This window comes from Macrobrachium nipponense, chromosome 18, assembly GCF_015104395.2.
Source record: "Macrobrachium nipponense isolate FS-2020 chromosome 18, ASM1510439v2, whole genome shotgun sequence".
In the NCBI taxonomy this organism is placed as follows: Eukaryota; Metazoa; Arthropoda; class Malacostraca; order Decapoda; family Palaemonidae; genus Macrobrachium; species Macrobrachium nipponense.
This window is the reverse complement of record NC_087211.1, coordinates 37,239,178-37,259,016: the sequence shown is the minus strand read 5'-3', so window position 1 is coordinate 37,259,016 and position 19,839 is coordinate 37,239,178. Positions and strand designations below refer to the sequence as shown.

Sequence of the window (19,839 nt, the reverse complement as noted above, 5' to 3'; positions counted from 1 at the left end):
TGGCAAAATAAAAAGTATGAAACACTTATGAAGCGGGCTCACTACTGCGAGAGATTTGTAACCTAAACAGTGCGAAGAAAACCAATGAAAAACTATAAGTAGTTACGGCTTGAATAATGATCTAAAAAGGTGTTCTTAAGCTATCCCTCGAATTATGAATAGCACAACAACTGCGAGTATTTATCAACACTTTCGTTCCAAATCAATTCCTTGGTGCATCAATCTTCGACTGGTACAGCTCTAAGACTGTACGTGTAAAGCCTCTTTACATGAGGCTTTTAAAAATAAAGTTTATTCACAGTAGTAGAAGAGAGACAAAGCCAAGAAAAGCATCAAGGTAAGTCTAACCAGGAAACGAGGTGGAATTAAACTGGTAGCCTACATGTTTCATGCGGAGTTGTGATAAGTGGGATTCAGTTAAAAACAAAGTAAATCTCAAGGTAGCCTCACAAATGTGGAATTCACAGTGCAACATTGTTACCTCTGTAGTTGTTGTTTATACATTTTTTTTCAACAAGTTCATGTTAACCTACACATTTCTTTGTTAACTTTAGAGTCTGCTAGTGAAGGCGGACAACTCCAGCATTCTCAAAATTTTCCAAGAAGTGATAAGAAAAATTAGAAGTATAAAGAAAGCAAAAAATTTATTATTTCTGCATTCTTTCACAGTACAAGGTAAACTTAAATTACCAACGATATTAAAATATGATTACAGAAGGTTAATCTTTAATTCCAGCTCAAGAAGTTATTTAATTGATCAATGCAATGTGTACTAACATTTTGAGTAATACAAGTTTAATTTTTGTATAAAGAAAAATATTTATTACAGTGTGGCCGTAATACATTAAAATTTCCATGACTAATGGGCTAGTGAAATATGGAAAATGAAACTGAAAAACGAAAAGTATTAACAGTATGGAGTTGTAGACTTGTGAGAATGACCTTCAGTGAAAATATGAAAGCAAGCTAACTACAGTTACTCAAGACAACGACAGAAATATTGGTAGATTCACATTTGACCAGTCACTTACCTTGAAAGGGAAAAATATGTTGACTACGTATCAGTTTTCACACCATTTCTGCAATAGACAGGAAGACAAAACCTGATATTAAAATCCAGATGCAAAAGTATAAAGGTTAGCTTTTCATGGTAAAAAATATTAATAAAAACAGACGGAACAATTCGTGTATCCAGCTCTTAAGGTTAATCTAATCACTGACTATGATTTGGGCATATAAATGTCCAAAATGGAAGAGCTATTGGACCTTAATTTCAATAGTACATGAATGTTTGAAACGTCACTAGAAAATGAAATTTAGATCGTGTGAGAAAATAGTATTCCTTTATTCAAATTATATATGAAAATCCCAGTACTGAAAATATCTACAGTAGTAATACAGTGTATTTCTGAAATAAAAATCACTAAGGGCGCGATGGATGCTACAAAAATAGTTTACTTTATCAGATGTAAAATAATACGATAGAATATGAATTTAGGCCAAAGGGCCAAAGGCCAAGCGCCGAGACCCATGAGGTCATTCTGCGCTGAAACTGAAATTGACCATAAAAGGTCTGAAAGGAGTAACAGGAGGAAAACCACGCAGTTGCACTATTAAAGAATTATTAGGAGAGGGTGGAAAGTAAGATGGAAGAATCAGAATATAAACCGAGGTACAATAAAAGGAATGAATGGGGCTGAGGGACGCCACAAAGAACCATAAGTAATCCTTATGAAAATTTTAAAAAACTTTCCTTGACCATATTTTGTTCAATTCTGTTTGAATTTGGGTCCTTTTTAAAATATAATAGGATGAAATTGTTTGCCTTTCTAAGTAGTAGACCACATGGTCACCATGTGGTTTAAAGAAGCACATCTCCTCTCATACATCTTTTATACATATTTCTCTGTGACCATTATTGTTACATTCCATTTATTATCACAACTGTATGCATTGCTATGCATACAGTATGTAATCTTCAACTGAATCTCGGGTATCAAACTATATATATGTTTCTGACTCTGAACAAACACAGACGTCTAAACTTAACCCCTCTTTCAACATGCCAGAGATTAGGAATTACTTTGCAGTGTGCACCAGCCAACCTTTGTGAATATTCTGTACATATATTAGTAATAAACCATACAACAACCAGTTGGCTTATCAGTCAGTACCTTCCTCACAACAGGATACCCCCATCATGTACTCGCCTGCAAACTTTGTACATCCAGTGTGTGATGGCTTGCTACCTGCCTCTCTGCCCTACAAGAGAAAGGTAGAAAAAAAGAGAAAGGGGAGGAGACCAGTCACTCTTACTTACCAAACACTCTAGACAAGGTGCTACCTGTCCCAAGTGAGCTGCATAACTTGTTGGGCAGCCACCATAGGGCTCAAGGAAAACATGCCCAAGGGCTTGTGGGCAATATCCTGAAGGTAAAATGAGGTCAGTGCACCCAGGCATGACTGCACACATGTTCATGGTACCTGTTGAACTGACAGGTTCTTTCAGAATGCCAGACACATGGTTATGCCCCTAACATTGTGAACTCTCACCTGGACCGAACTCCTGTCTTCCTTGTCAGATGAAGAGTACACTCTTTTAAATGTCTCACAAAGCCAGGAGGAGATTATGTTCTTTGACACCTCTTTTTTGATCAAGCCAGGACTAGTGAAGAGGCGTTGACATTCAGGCCTGAGATGTCGAGTTCTCTTGAGGTAGTACCGGAGCACCCTAACCAGACAAAGTAGCATTGTCCCAATCAATATCTGCAAAATCCTCTAGTGAGGGGATTGAAAAGAGCTCTAATCTGGCACCAGAGACCAATAGATTAGCGTTTTCACAACAAATTCCGGAACAAACTCAAACAAAATAGACCCCCATCCCTTTGAGTACTTAACATGGAAGAAAAGGCCGTGAAGCTCACCTACTCTCTTCACCAAATCCAGGACAATCAAGAAAACTGCCTTTAGATTCAGATCCCTGTTTGATGACTCTCTCAATGACTTGTAGAGTAAGGGTTAGGGTTAGGTTCCTCAAAATGAGAGTCACATCCCACTCAGGGGCCCCGAGTTCCCTGATTGGGCAATACTTGAATTCCCTGGGAATGCAAGACTGTTTGAAGCTTTTCAGAAGCATAGAGATCTCACACGAGTATGTTAACCAAAGGATCTGGCCTAGGGCAGCTTTATAGCCCTTAATGGCCAAAAATGAGAGTAGCTCTATTGGTGAAGAAAGACGAGAGAATCTGCTACCTACTGAAGAGAAGCTCTGCCCGAAGAGTTACCCCGTCGATGGCACCAACTATAGAAGATGGCCGATTTGCACTGGTACATAGCTGCTGAGGAATTTAGCAGTTTCCCAGATATCTCCTTTGCTGTACCTTAAGAAAACCTTCTCACACGCAGGAGACTCATCCACCACCTGGTGATATCTCGACATGCGGCTTGCACAGCAGGTTGTGCAACAGGTGAATCTCTCTCTCTGGACCTCGGATAACAAAGCTAACAGGTCTGGGAACCACTTGGTGTGTGGTTACTTAAGTAGAACACCGCTTTCTGTTGTACCAGGTTGCAAACAGGTTTATGTTTGTGACTCCCCATAACTCGGAGTCTCTGCACTATCCTGTCTTAGGGACCATTCTATCCCCATCACCTGGCTCTGGTGACTGAGCTCGTCTTCCAATACATTCCAAGGGCCTGAAACGTACCTGTCTGACATCTCTACTGGGTTTGCTACTGCCTACTTGTTCACCTGCACCACCAACCTGTGCAGCTTGTTGATGTATGCCACCACCATAGTGTTGTAGCTCATCAACACCACAGAGATGCCTTGAGTTCTATGACACAGATGTGGAGGTGTCTGTTGTTTTGATCCCACACACCTGAAATCAACAACTCCAGGCATAGGCCTCATCCATCAGGAAATACTCCAAAAACAGAAGCATCTGGGGTTTGGGGGTGGGGTGGGGGGGGAGTGTCCAATGGCACTCTTATTAAAAGGTTTCTGTTGTCTAACCATCAAGCTAGATCTCTCCTCACTTCCTCTGACAAAGGAATGGGAGATAAAGGAGGGTCCCTCACTGGAGACCAAAACTCTTTCATCCTCCATCGAAGGGAGTGGCAATCAAGCCACTCATGAGGGACCAGCTTCTCCAATGATGAAAGGTGGCCCAAAACGACTTGCCACTGCTAAGCAGGTTGCTTTTGTCAAAACAGAAACTTCTGTACTGCCTCTCTGAACCTGCTGATACAAGAATCCAAAGAAGACACTCGCCGCTGCTTTGTCTATCAGCAAGCCCAGAGAGTTTACCTTGGCCATGAGCTCTAACTTCTCGAAGTTGATCACTAAACTCAGGATAGGGCAAAATTTGAGATGATGATCTGTTTCCTGAAGTAAACGTAACAACAGGCTTGTCAGAACCAACCAACCATCCCGGTACCCCAGAAGACGTATCCCATACAAATGAGCCCAAGCTGAGATCAACATAAAAACCCATATGAACATTTTGGGGTGTTTGAGAGCCTGAAACAAAGTGCCCTGAAATGGGTGAAGCAGAGATACTTCTGGGAGAACTGACAAAGTTGCACTCTGATGGAATGAAATCAAGAACTGAGCGAACCACTTATCTTAAATCAGGTCTGGTGAATGATCTGCACAAAGTGGCTTTTCATAAGACCATCAGGTCCCTTCAGGTCGTGGTCAACCCAAGATGCTCCCTCCACAGGAGAGGGACACTCACCAGAGCCCCTTGGTGATCTCTTGACCACTTGGGAGTACATCCTGTCCAGTCTGAGGACCAACCCAATAATGTAGGCCTCTGTGGACGGGCTGGGATGGGAGTGAGGCCCATACCTGTCCAGCTCCCAGAAAACCCTGAGAAGGTGGAGGCATTGGGCGAGGGATTGCGAGTACCCTTGCTCAGCTTGTCAAGAACTGCAGCCCTGACTGGATAGCGAAGCCTTGTACAGCTGTCAAAACCCACAGTGATAACACCCACAAGGGTCAGGGAGAGCAGTCCCACTCACACAGACATGGGCCCTTCATAGCCTTCAAAATATCAATGAGTCAAGATACCCTCTGCTCCTCCTAGATGGCTGGGGAGAGCCACAACTCCCCAAGCCCCTCAGTCTCCACAACACATTAAACATTAGTCGGCCTAGGTAAGAGTTCTTCCCCATGCCCCGCGGCGTCGGTGACCCTGGTAGTTGTGACGCCAGAAAACCCACAATCAATCAATCAATCCCCATGCCCCAAGAATGAACATACACCAGAGGACAATTCTGGAGAGCAAGTAGGGCAGTAAAGCCCAACAAAATTTATGAATTATTGCAAACCAGCTGGTCATGGGATACCTTAGTCCTTTTAACACATTGTCCATGCACCAATCTGGAAAAACTTAGTATGATTTTCTTTAACTCCTTTACTTAACAAGATGAAGGCATAAGAGTAAACATTTTATCTTGACTTGACATCAAAGTTTACGATTTGCCACAATTTTAACTCTTACTTAGAAAGCTGGAAAGTGGTAATTCATCAAAAGACATCAGAGGCAAATTCGTTCAAGTTAACAGCCAGTTTGAAGACTCTCGGGAGTAATTTGCCACTAACGGTTGTTCACCAATTGGTTTAAACTCAATACCGTGACGAATTTAACAGCTAGAATAAATACCTCAAATTTAATTTATCAATTTTGCCATTGCAAACTCAAGTTAAAAGTCAAACTAATCTAAAACTAATTATTTGTTCTACAATTGTTGGAGATCGGGAACAGCTATAAGTTAAACCTAAAAGAAACTTAAAATTTACAAGTACCAATATATCATTCAAGATACTGTATGATACATTGTAAAATTCCTTCACAGATTCTGCAGACCAGAATGTTTTTGGAATCAAGATACAGTACATTATACTATAAAGCACATCATATAAAGCATTTATTGTCTTCAAGTTTTAAATGTTAATACAGTACATGAGTCTGAGGAAATGTAACTTGAAATCACAATTCCTAAATTAATCATTAATTAAAAAGTAAATTTCACACTAATCTTAAGGGTGAAATGTTTCACTGTCTTACCTCTGAGGGATTTGTGAACATTCATCAGTTCACCAGTTAGACTCTACGGTAGGTACAGCGATCCCACCAAGTTCACATTTTGACATCCGAAGTTTCTGTTTTCTCTCTTATAAACTGCCAGAAGTTTATCAGATCACGTAGATAAATCATACTGACGTGATCAGAGTTATTCTCCCATCTGGATCAACCTGTTAAAACAGGGTCAAGAAAATCCTTTATTATAGTGCAATACCATACAAAATTCGGTTCACACCTATTTTTTTATGGATAATGTGATGTTATAAGATAAAACTTTCAGGCCAAGTTTTATTCATAATAATGTTAAGATACTGAGGTGCAAGTTGAATCCTTGATTGAACACTTCATTTCTGGTGTAGCTTAAAAGACGAAAAGCTATGAGAAGAGAAAATGAGCAAATATTTTTCCATCCTCTGATCCTTTCATATTACGTCAATTTCTCCTTCCTTATGATAGTACAACCCCAATAAGCCACTCCTGCAATAGATCTGACAAAGTTCTATCACCATTTCTGAATGAATAACGAAGTCACAAAGATAAACGACAATTGTCTCTATTCTTTAAATATTCATGTCATTATGATTCCGATTAGGACCCTGTGGTAGGGGTGAAATACTACCACTGTAGGTCATGCGGGTCGTAAAAGGCGACTAAAAGGACAGCTGCTGCCTTGCAGTTTTACTTCTAGTAAAAGGCTAGACCCACTGCCAATAACTGTAGAAACTGACACAAGATGGCTAACTGCCTAGTCATGAGGAGAAATTTTCTTGAGAGAAATAGAAATTGCTATTTTACTCAGTTCATCCTCATGAACTTAGCAGAATCTTACTTATTGAACATTACTTCTTGATACTAAACTAGGAATTATCAAAACTTGTGAATAAACTCAACCTTATGGAGTTTCTTGTACAAATAAACCCAAAGTCATTTAACATGGGATAAAATTCACCTAACCTACGGAAGTTTTTTCGAGAGACTTTCAAAAACTAGCATCCAAGTTTAGAATTGTTAAAAACAAAGACTTTTACAAGTATACAGTAGATAAACTGAATAAGTTTTATGAGTATCGTTAACTCCTCTACTATTTTTTCGTCCCACATTAACCTATTCCTAATGGTTGGGTTTAAATTTGACTGTGTATCGAGCTATTTAGGAGTTGCCACCTATCTGAAGGGGGTTAGTGCCGTCAGTGCACCACAGAGGAATATGAAATCTAGGCCAAAGGCCAGGCGCTGGGACCTATAAGGTCATTCAGTGCGGAAAGGGACAGTATGAAAAAAACCCTTTAAAGGTGTAACAAGAAGAAACCTCGCGGTTGCACTATGAAAACCATTTTTAAGAGAGGGTGAAAAGTAAGATGGAAGAAAGAGAGTATGAACGGAGGTACAGTAAGTGGGAAAGGGGTTGCAGTAAAGGGAAAGGGCCTTTGCAAAGAGCCTTGAATCATGTCTACAGTGCACCGCGTGACGTGCACTGATGGCGCTACCGACTAATGGGTGGCATTACCACACAGGGTGTTTGTAGCATTCCTTTGGCCCTTAGGTGCGCCCAATATTTAGCTTTTCATTTTAAGTCAACGCTGTCTTCCTCTCTTCAATCTTCCTGTGCAATGTCCCTTTCTATTACTTCTCAGAATAACTGCGGAGTTTTCTCCTAGTTGCACAGATAGATCCTTACGGATCTCTGAGTCTGGTGTCCCATCACCCAAGCTCCTCACGAAAGTGCCCCGATGCTTGGCTTGACTCTATAGATAGAATATAGGATTTAGGGCAAAGGCCAAGTTGCTGAAACAGAAATTGACAAGAGGGTTTGAAAGGTGTAACAGGAGGAAAACCTCAAAGCAGTTGCACTATGATTAAATAGTTGTTAGGAGAGGCTGGAAACTAAGATGGAAGAAAGACAATATGAACGGATGTACAGTTCAAGGAATGAGAGGTTGTAGCTAGGGGCTAAAGGAACGTTGTAAAGATCCGTAATTAATGCCTACAGTGCACAACGTGAGGTGCAATGCCAGCACTAACCCCCTGCCGGTGCCTTGACACCTTCAGTTTCATATTATATCAGATCATGAGTTGCCTCCTATAACTTAGATAAATTGATCTAATATGAAATATAAGCATAGTAACTAAGGATTTCTGGCCTCGTCTCAGCTATCTTCAGTCTCCTCCGTTAAAGCTTTACACAGATACATTTCCTAATATCCTAATTCTGTCAGTAGATAAAAATTTCCCTTAAAAATTTGGGAACCGATTTTGAAACATTTAGGTCACCTTGTCAAGACAATAAGTCCCGTCGTACCTGAATTTATATTAAGTAACTGGTCCCCTACCACCTTGCTTGCTTGCTTGTATGGTGTTTTTACGTTGCATGGAAACAGTGGTTATTCAGCAACAGGACAGAGCGGCTTCACGTAACTTCCGAACCACGTCGAGAGTGAACTTCTATCACCAGAAATACACATCTCACACCTCAATGGAATGCCAGAGAATCGAAATCGCGACCACCGAGGTGGTACGCCAACACCATACCGACCACGCCACTGAGGCACTTTCCTGCCACCTTAGAAGGTTCAGAGAGGTTTATTTGGTTAATTTCACTTTCTCTGAAATAATCTGCTGCGGACCCACTGACGTTGTCAAAGAGCTTATTAACCAATAAGACAATACTTTAGGCAATTTTCCACTGTCAGTCACGTATTAGAATCAGTATCCTAAGAACGTTTAATTACTGTAGCCTTAATTCGTGACTTTTCCAAATCAGCCAATGAACTTTTCGGAGTTTCAATTTTCAGTTTGCCGTCTGTACTCCGAACATTTGTTCACACACTTGGCATGTCACTAAAACAGCATAAACGCAAATATTGTCTATTAACAAGATGCCATTCTAAGAGAAGGTTTAGTGCAACACAGCTCTTGCGAAGGAACATTTTGATTTGCAAATTTCAACAGACGACCAAGTAAGACCAATAAGAAATGTGGCGCTGGCTAACTTGAAAGATAAGGATGACAGTCAAGAAATAAGTTGATATGTCTGTGAATTTCAGTTAACTCACTAAAATATGGATGGCAATCAAAATTTCGTACACAAACTATTTGAAAATTTCGAGCAGATTTTCAGCCATGGGATTTTAGATAGATATGTAACAGGACTGTCCGACATAAAAAAAAAAATAAAAAAAATATGCCAACTATAATATGTCTGATAAAGACAGTAGTATAAAAAACCACAAGATGTATATAATAAAGATATTATATGAAAAAGACTAACTCTTAAGAATGAATCTGTATTTAGTCATGAAAATGGGATGCTACATACAAACAAGACGTGCAGAATTACACTGAAACATAAAGATTACAATGAAAACTTTACCACGTCGCTCAGATGACATCATTATATCAGCTCAAATTCAAGAAACAAAATTATAAGTCATCCTAAAGCGGAACGGACATTACAATGATAAAGACTCATTTTTACATTCAATGAAAAACTTATGAAATACAACACAAGCGGCTAATCCAGGACTTTCTGAACGTATGGCTGTAGTAATTAAAGGGATGCATGCCAACCTTCCGTGACTTAACCACTGCACGCGCCCTACCTAACTGGAGAAAAAAAAATCACAAATTATAAAAAAAAAATTTATCTTTTGTTAGACAAATTATAAACATTTGGTGGTGCTACCCCTGGCTTGTATCTATGTCAAATAGACGGCTGCAATAAGATATCCTTTATCAACACAATTTGTCGACAACATTAAAATAGAAATGGGTGCATACCAAACATAGCTTCCGCTATGTTTAGTACTATAGTAGATTCATATCAACCGTGCATTTGATGTCTAGGCCAGTCCCTTACGACGCTCCTGACTGGCTGTTGATAAGCCAATCATAGGGCTGGAAACTCTCAGTCTCTCGAGAGTGTTCACATAGACAGGATGTATGTTCCACCTCTCCTGAAAGACGTATCCCTCAGGTGAGATGGAGCATAGCTCCTACCCATGTGAACTCTCGAGAAAGACAGTTTCCAGCCCTGTGATTGGCTTAACAACCAATCAGGAGCGTCATAAGGGACTGGCCTAGATATCAAATGCACGGTTGATGTGAATCTACCATAGCACCTCGGAGTAGGTGACGCATAGGTAACAAGCCAAAATAGCATTCACTTGGTTGTATTACTGTGTAATATTACATCCAGCTAGGCTGATGGAAAGAAGGGACAGTACTTCTTGAATACTGCCTTTTCATTCATTCGCTCACTCATCCTTCTCACTTCCCATATTTTCGAATGACATTAAAAATTTAATAAAAATTGTATACAAACATAATATTCGTACTAGGTTACTAACAAGCCTTTACCTTTAACTTTACTCTCTTTTCATTATCATGTTTCACTAATTTCGAAAAGGTGCGCTATAACGGCATTGCTATTCTGCATGTAGGTGATTTTGAACATATCTTTATCTCAAAAAGCGATGAATATCGTTAACAGAAGGATTACAAATTTCTGAACTTCCACATCAACGCAGTGGGAAAACTTTAAACCAATTAAAACTGCTAAAACACCTGTTTCGACACTGTGGAGTCCCCTGAATAATATTGTTTCACATTTTCGTTATAACCAATGATCAGTAAGTTAGGGTCGTACTAATTCCTCTCATTTTACTCGTCACTTCTGTTGTGGTTCAAAAACGGAAGACTGGCTTTCTCTTCGAAAACAGACGGAAATATTAAGAGAACGTTCGGTATGCCAACATACTTTTGTTTCGGCGTTATGGATCATTACTTCGAGTTCACTGTTTTTAAAAATTTGATTGTCATCATTTCAATCTGCCACAGATGTGTTTTCAAGTAAAATACAACCCCCGCTCAGTGGCCTTTCACGAGACCGGTTATTCTAACACGGAAGGCACCAGTGATAGAAATTAATGGAATGTCAAAATTGGAACTTTTGTTAAATATTATACTATTATGAAATAAAATTCAAAATATGTAATCTGTACAGTTCACCATGTTAATATAATGTAAAATCATCATTATATTATGTTAATATTAGTCAGAAAAATTGTACCCTTACCCAAATGAAATTGTGGATAAACCGTACTTCCGTACATTACTCTTACTAATACTTAACTTTCTAAACTATTCCCTACCACGGTTAGCTAGCTAACTTCCCTCCCTCTTCTTTCACACATCTTACCTATCGGCTAAAAAAAGAATGGAATGTCACGGCGACAACTTGCAAAACCATTGAATTGTTAGGAGCTTCATGTGGTGCAAATCGACCAGGTGAAGGGGTTTCAAATTCGACCGAAATGAAACTAGCGGACGTGCGCCAATGAACAAAGGCAATTAAACACAAATAGACACCAGCACACAAGCCCTTGTGATGCAGACCCATGGTTAAAAGCATTGATGTATCCTATATTAATCTAATTTCTACTTAGCATAAAGATTCTAAAGTTTAGAAGCCAACCAGTTTTGCCCTCACAAATTTCATAACTGATCTTCACGCGCCACTTTTGCCTGGCCTTCAGTAGCGGAGTCGAGCTTTCGTTTCGAATATATTCGTCAATATGAAGGATTCCTTCCTGGAATCCAGTTGCCGTTTTCTGAATCTTTTGGAGTTCAGTAGTTTATAATACAAACAGTTTTCAAGTCTGAACTGAAATCATATGGATTTAGATGAACCAATGAGTACAATCACATTATGCTTTATTACGTAATCCTCTATCTACGAGGGCTTATATAAAAAGTAATAACGAAGTACAACTTGCCATTGACACCTTCACCTAAATTTGGCTACTATTCAGATCAAGTACAAAATTTCTACCGAATCTTTGTACAACATGACGTTGTATGACGGACATGGAATAACAATAAACGGAAACTGCAGTTTCGAATAAAAATTACTGCGTTCAAGTCCCTCGGTTATTTTCCGAGGTTTTTCATAATAAGAAATGAAAGCTGATAAGGCAGTATATGCGGTATCTGCAGCAGTACTCAAAAGTACGAGGCAGCCTTTCTTTTAATTTTGCTCAGAAAGTCTGGCAACACAGCCACTGACAAAAAAAAATTTTTTTTAGCACTGGATTCCATAAGTTGTGAGTTTCTTTAGGGTATAAATTCTGCATGTCTCCAAAACTAAAAATTCTAGGAAACATTATCCTAGATTTTTAATATTATTATCAGGCAATCAAAGTTTCTCCCAAGAATAGCCCTTGTGTAGGCTGTAAGACTCGTTGAATTTTGAAAGGCTTAACGTTTCACTCCAATAACAATAATTCCTTGAATGAAAATTTAGGATTCGGTAATTTGGCGATTTACGAACTTTGTTGATACCTAAACGTACCTATAATTCAAATTCAGAAACTGTGGTTAGATGCAAGAGACCAGGATCATCAGTTACCCTAACAATTCAAGTAAGACTTTTTTTTCTGAACTATGCGGTCACAACAGAACTCTGATCCGTTACTTCCACTGTAGTCGAGACTAACTACCACAAGACTAGTATTATCCTTAGCACGTGTTCTACTTCAGCATACGCTATGGGCTAGACTACGGTATCAAATCATTATGTCAGTCGCTGATGAATGGCTCTCCAGTTTTTAAATAGTATACTCAAATGAAATTTTCGTCTTCGTTTCAGTTCATATATAACGGCAATTATTTCTAACGCTACAGAAGTAAGCTCCGATGACCATTCGTGAGCTAAACCATCTCACTAAATACAGAAGGAATAAAACTATTTACAATCAGTGTAGATTTATGTCAAGGAATATCTACAATACATCACATTTTCTTTAAAAATTTGTATTCAATTGCAAAAAAGTTGCCACTTCGGTATTCCCTAAACTTGGCAACAAAGCCAATTCGGATGGTCCAGCCAGTCTACTTTGAAGTGTAAATACATAACAGTAATAAGTTTTAAGTGGATTTACAACTTCCTTAAGCTACATTTTCAAATTGGCCTCTGTCTGGCTGGCGATGTAAAACCACATTGAACGTAAAAATAAGTGACGGTCGACTTATCCATTCTACAGTTCTTACAAGTGCGCCGCGACCCTCTTATTACACTGTGCGATGAAAAAATGTACATCTGGAAAAACTCTGCATCATTGAAAGTCTGGTAATAGTTCACACTTACTTTTGGTCTAAAGTCTAAACTAACAGTATGAAATTGAAATTTTATTACATTTAGGTAATCCCGCAGTGCTATAGTGTTCACTAAGGGACAAAATAATAAAATAATTCTTTCTAAATACATGAAATAGCTACGAGTGGGGTATTCTATAATAATCTATATAAAAAAGCTAAACGTCGCGTCGCCCAAAGGTGAATTTTCTGGCATTAAACCAACGGTGAACAAACTGCGTCTTAAGTACTAACTTGAAACCGATAGGGTTAGTTATCAGGTTAGTTAAACTGTCTTCAAAACAACAATGTTGACAAACTTTGTATTAATGAACCTACATTTTATTTGCAACAGTCAGTGTTCAAAGAGAAACTAGTAGAAACGGATTTTAATTTTACTCCAGATGTCTTCAAACTTCTATAAAAAGAGCCTTTGGCAGAGTAATTTTAAAATGAGGCTTATGCCACAGAGGGCTGGTTCACAGTTAGGAATTCTGGAACTGTGTTCCCGACTTAGTTTTCATTTACAGTGCGTGTAGTTCAATACTTCAAGTACTCAACCCAACGGCCGACGGTCAGCTGCAATTAGGGCCATATTGATCCCTATGATTACTTTACATTTTATTTTTTCGAACTATCGGTGACTAATCATAAAGGTCGACAATATCAAAAGAAAAATCGGCAGACGTGCAATTAATGTCCGGCAGCTCCGACAACAACAAACGACAATAATGATGTTGAAAAGACCGAGAAGATCTTGCCCCTTCTGTCACTGGTCCAGGCAAGAATAAAGAAATCGGGTCTAAGGCCTTTAATTTATGAAACACCTTCGGCAATCGTTGAACAACTCCTAAAAGTATAAGATTAAAAATGTGTCTTGCATAATTAGAGAAAACAAGTTCAAAAAATTGTTGGGAACTACAACCTCCCAATTCCCCCACCATAATACCCAGTACTTTAATATATCTATACCTAACAGGGATTGCTTCAAGCCCGTTGAAATCAGGGATACACGAAAACAAATTAACCATCAGTCATTAACCTTCAGTGTTCAGTTACTGATGAATAAAATGGACCACAGTTTCCATTCATGTCTAAACTAAAACTTCGAAAAATCCAGGATTACAAATGCAAGAAAATATAAGGGGTACTAACTTGCACGTCCTTTCGGGCAGTTCAGTGTCCATGGAAAAATAACAGCAACATGCTTCGTTATTTTTTTTAATTAAACATGGAAAATCGAACTTCGCTGAAAACGAAATGAGAGTATTTATGATAATGCCATTCTTCATTATAAAAGCGATCTATAACATTGGTATGAAAATTAAACAAAACTGGAGACAGGAGACAAACTTTAATTATTTCATATTAAACTCGAATAATATAAGAAGTGTTAAGAGTAGGAATAATATTAAGAGAGATGGGAGCTGGTTGAGTGAGAATCATTTGGAGCACAGCAATAAGAAGACGTCAACAGGGCAGGGGGTTGTTGAGCGAACAAGTTGCTCTGAGCGTGATAATGGGGGAGAAAGTGAGACTTATCAAGATGCAGAGAAGAGAAAAGAGAGACTAATATGATATTGACCATAGCCATTTGAAGAGCTACAAGGACTTTAATGTAAAGATATGAATAGAGAAAAGAAAAACAAAAGCAAGATATGGGTCCATCAGCGGTCATCAAAGATAAAGAAATATCTTGTTTAAGGATGATAACAAAATGAATAAGGTCAGATTATTGTATAGATTCTTTTAACGCAGAAAATTAACGAGGGGATTTGGGAGATGTGGGAGCGATATGGGGGCCAATGATGCAGATAAACTTACGTACAGTAGTAAAGATGGATGGCTGTAGGTAAATGAAGAATGGCTAGGTACCAGGTCCATCAAGGGTGCAAATTGAAGTGTTGAAGGGTCTTGGCAGGGGGGAATAGAATGGGTGCTGGAACTGTTGGGGCTCTTATACACGACACGTGGGCAAGTATGGTATTGGCGATCATTGTCGAGGTATATGGTATCGAAGCACACAAATATTCAGCTCACTTGTAGCTGCCCAGGAAGAAGTGTAACGTAGGTGGTTCAATGTTTCTGTCTACACGAGCAGTTTGGGAGCACAGCTTCGGTACCATGCTTCGATACCATTATACTTGGTCAAGTATCGTGTGAGAATGCTTGATGGTAAATGCATTTAACCAGAGGAGTGTTATTATGGTGTGTGGTAATTATGAGGAATCAAACTACCATAATTTCTTTAATGCATTGGAAAGAATACTGAAGGAGAGATTTTAATACATTGCTAAGTTTGGTGAATAGTAGATGGGGTTTTGCTTAAAAATAAGAGTTACCTGAAAAGAGGTTGGAAGGTTTTCATAAGCTCTACTGTGCATTTATAGACCAAGAGAAGTAGTGCTTTGGTGTTTAGGGAAGAGGAAAGCTGCTGCTAGATAGGTTGTTTGAAACGATATATATAAAAGAACAAGGACGGCAGTAATAACAGCCTGTGGGGAAATGTTTGAAGCTAAGTGTTGGTTTAGATCTAGGATCAGCACTTAGGCCATTTCTCTTTGTAAGGGTTATGGATTTATTGAGTGAAGGGATTAGGAATGAAAATCTATGGGTATCGTTATACGCAGTAGATCTGGTGATTACAGCAGGCCTAAAAAATGGCAAAGAGGAGTAAGAGAATTGCAGGAATCTCTTGAATAGGCGGTATGAAGGTAAATGTGGGTAAAACAGAGGTTAAGGTATCCAAGCGAGTGGGAGAAGACAGGTGATCTTTACAGGACAGAAGGGGCCTAGATTTAAAACACATAAGAGAATTTCAGATACTTAGGATCTGCTTTAAGCCAGGAGGGAGGGTGTGAAGCTGAGGTTGAAAGTAGGATTAAAGCAACTTGAAGGAAATGGAGGGAGGTGGTAAGGAAATGTGCAATAGAAGGATGCTAAATAAAATGAGAATAAGCATCTATTGCACTGTAATCAGACTAGTGATAATGTACGGTTCAGAACAACGGTTATAAAAGGGTGGAAGGGACAAAGCTTAGAGCAAACAGAAGTGTGGATGCCGAGGTGGATTTTTGAGATATAGCTGCGAGAGAGGATGGAAAATAAAGGAATCAAAAGAGCCATCGTGGTGAAGGTTACTTATTTAGCACAAGAGTCGAGACTGGGGTGGCATGGGCATGTGGTAAGGATGAGTGTAGAGGAAGAAGTGAGAAGAGCTTCATGGATTCTATGCGAGATTTCTATGAAATTTAGGCGTTGAAGGGGAAGCACAGAGGCACTTTCAGCGATTCGGCTCTCAGGACACTGAAGAGAGGGAGATGGAGTGGTTGGACAGCAAGATCATAAGATAAGAAGAATAAAGGCACAACTGGGAGAAAGCTCCACAGTTGCACTAAGAAGTAATTGTCAAGGAGGTTGGACAGCGAAATTGAAAAAAGGATGGATGTAAAGTCAAAAGGCTAATACGTGCGGTGTGCAGCTAGGTTGATTTATAGGTTGATTTGTGTGTTTTAGGCATAATGCCAAGCACTGGGCCAACTAAGGCCATTCAGCGCTGAAACGAAAATTGACAGTGAAAAGGTTTGGCAGGTGTAACAGGAGGAAAACCACGCAGTTGCGCTATGAATCAATTTTTAGGAAAGGGTGGGAAGTAAGATGGAAGAAGGATAATATGAAAGAGACGCTCCAAACACCCGCTAGTAACGCCTGCAGTGCCCCACGTGAAGCCCACTGACGACACTTAATCCCATTTGGGTGTGAGGGGCTCTTGGGTGGAACGTGTTAGGGGTTGAAGGTCAAATGGGAGACAAAAGGATTAGATGGAGTAGTAAATTAAAGGAGGATTTAAAGGAGAAGGGGTTATTGGAGGAGGAGGAAGCTTTAGATAGGAATGTCTGGAGAAGATGCAGAAAGGCAACCTATCCACCCCTTGGCAAAGGGATAGTGTTGGGGATGAAGATAATTAAGAGCTTCCTGATGTGGAAATACACGTAAGATCATGATTAATAAAACCAATGGAGTCTTTCTGCAAACAAAGACCCGAATAAAAAAAAAAAAGGCAATAACTCCTCACGGACTGCAAGGAACGTTCCCGGGAATAGGACACCCACTAGGGATGTACCTGACCCTATAAGCACATATATATTCTGACTATTGCAACAAAAAATAACAGATTTCAGCGATAATTCAGAGGTTTTCATTGGGAAATGAACACTCTTGCTGCACAGTAGATACCCCACCCGTAGAACACTTACTCCAGCTGCTTAAATATTTAGCAGTACACATTCCAGCAGCAAAGTGAAATCCGACGGAGGGATGTGCAGCTGCAGAAGAGCACTGGACCCAGTGCTGCAATGAATGATTTAGTACAGTCTAACCCCACCCAATAGGATAAGTATTATAAAATGAGATCTTGCAGCCGAGATATTCACAATTGACATCAGTCCTTGAGCTTTAAAGAAGTAGAAACTCTTGGAAAATACAAGAAGTTCGCACTTTAAAACCAGATTTGGAATTCATACCATACAGGGTTTATTACGCACACACAATTCAGTAGATATACAAAACTGGGTGGTGGGTGAATGAATAATAGGGAGGACTCTCACAATGAGCCGAAACCCTTCATCAAATTTGGAATGAACCATAGCAATAAAGCATGAATACACGCGCAAGCAATAACTCTTGTCAAATATTATGATTATGGGTTCTTATCCACGAGATGGCGTAAGACCTGCTCAGTCCAAGGCATTGCCATAAAACCAAATAATTTCCCGTAGTTTAGTTCGAGGTAGTTTGTTGGTCGACAGAGGGGACAGGCTATCGAGGGTGGGGGGTTAGGGCAAAGTTGAGGTTGGGAGGGGGGCTTGTTTAGAACCTGATTCGTTAACACTAACATTTTTAATTTTGTACGTTTGTTTGTGTCTTAGATTCTGTATGCGTTCTTTCCTTTGTTGACCACACACAAGGCAACTACATGTGGGACACGTGATGATTCTCTTACCACAAACCACGGACAAGCGACCGCTAAATTTGTTCTAATACTCCCTCGTATTACTTGGTTAATTTTGGATAATCCCAAGTTCACCAGTGTTTGTCGGTTAATTGTCCACAGAATCATTTCAGAAGTATAAATGAAAGACCTCCATGAAGTTCGTCGAAGGGATGGCTTATATGCGCAAATAAAAAAAATAAAGATAGAAAACTAAGTCTTAAGATGGACATAGATCGTAGATTCGGGTTCGTGATTTTTTCTTTTTCGTAATTTTTAAGTTCAACGACATCTAACAAATGCTTCCATGGCAGACAAGCAAGCAAGAGAGGTTACAGTGACAGGAACTTTTCCTTGTCTTCTGTAAGTAAACCTGATTAAGTAATCTGCCGTTAGTTCTTGTTGCTTCAAATGAATAAGTATTCTCCATTAGCATTACAAAATTCATATAATGGCTCCTTTCCGAATACATTCCTGAAGAATCAAGTGTTATACTTGATACAAAATGCCTCTAAGTGATAAACAAGTTTTGCCTATAATACGCACGCACACACACACACACACAAAATATATAATATATCATATATATATATTATATATATATATATATCTATATAACTATATATATATACCACACATATATATACATATATATGCATATATATGGTACATTGTGTATGTATATATATATATATATATATATATATATATAATCTGAAGATATATAAGATTACGAAATGGAATTAAACGTGACCCGGTGGCTAAAGTGTTGTTTCCCATCGCTAACGATTGCTGCGGGAAAATCACTTAAAACGTAGCCTACAAGAATCCGTTAAATTTATATAGGCCCTACGAGCATGGAAATGATCAAAGTCCTAAGCTAAAATTCACCATATGTCACATATTCAAGGGAACGTACCGGGCAGGAAATGTTTCTTCATATGCTCCATTAAACCCCAGATGACGCTGAAGGAAGAGGAAGGCATTGGCAATTATAGAAGGGCAGGCTAGGTAATATTGCATGTCGACGATTCAGTGCCCATCCAACTCACGGGGTTTTAAAACGTAATTTCAAATTCGAGATAAGGCAACGAGTCTCGTCTTGGAAAGTCCTTATTTCTTAGTTCAAAGACTAAAGTTCAGCTGTTCGCTTTTCCTCATCCAAGTTCCAACGACGACGATGAACTAAAACTGAGAGTCTGACTTGAAGAGCTAACTGCCCAGCAGAGCCACCTGGGTTTTTCGAGATCCTTCAAATACTCGTGTTTCCCTTCAACATTTGTTTACTTTGGTACGATGGTTTTGAGAATTGCTTCTATTTTTAATTATGCGTTATCTAAAACCCTTACGATGCCTGTAGCACAACTGTTTAGCCCATGGTATCGGGATTCAAGAGGCCACTGTACTTGTTTGCAAGTGTAATTTATGAAATTGCTATGTCAATTGACCACTTATTTACGCCTCCATTTAGATATGATTTTTAAACAGGTAAGAGGCCAATGACTGATCTCTTATGATATGCAAAAACATTTACGGGGATGGCCAAGACTTTGACATTGTTAAAGTGCCTGAATGTCAGATATATTGTTGTCGATCTCAGTCTCTGCGAGAATGACGGAGCATATAA

At 39.2% G+C, this 19,839-nt stretch overlaps 1 long non-coding RNA gene across 1 annotated transcript; it reads right to left on the bottom strand.

Moving 5' to 3' along the window:
• Window positions 1-9,361: 9,361 nt before the first annotated feature.
• Window positions 9,362-19,379, bottom strand: LOC135196741 (uncharacterized). Its single transcript, XR_010310444.1, has 2 exons — window positions 19,132-19,379; window positions 9,362-9,694 (listed from the first exon to the last, which is right to left on the bottom strand). It is a non-coding gene; the product is annotated as an uncharacterized LOC135196741 (long non-coding RNA).
• Window positions 19,380-19,839: the final 460 nt, after the last annotated feature.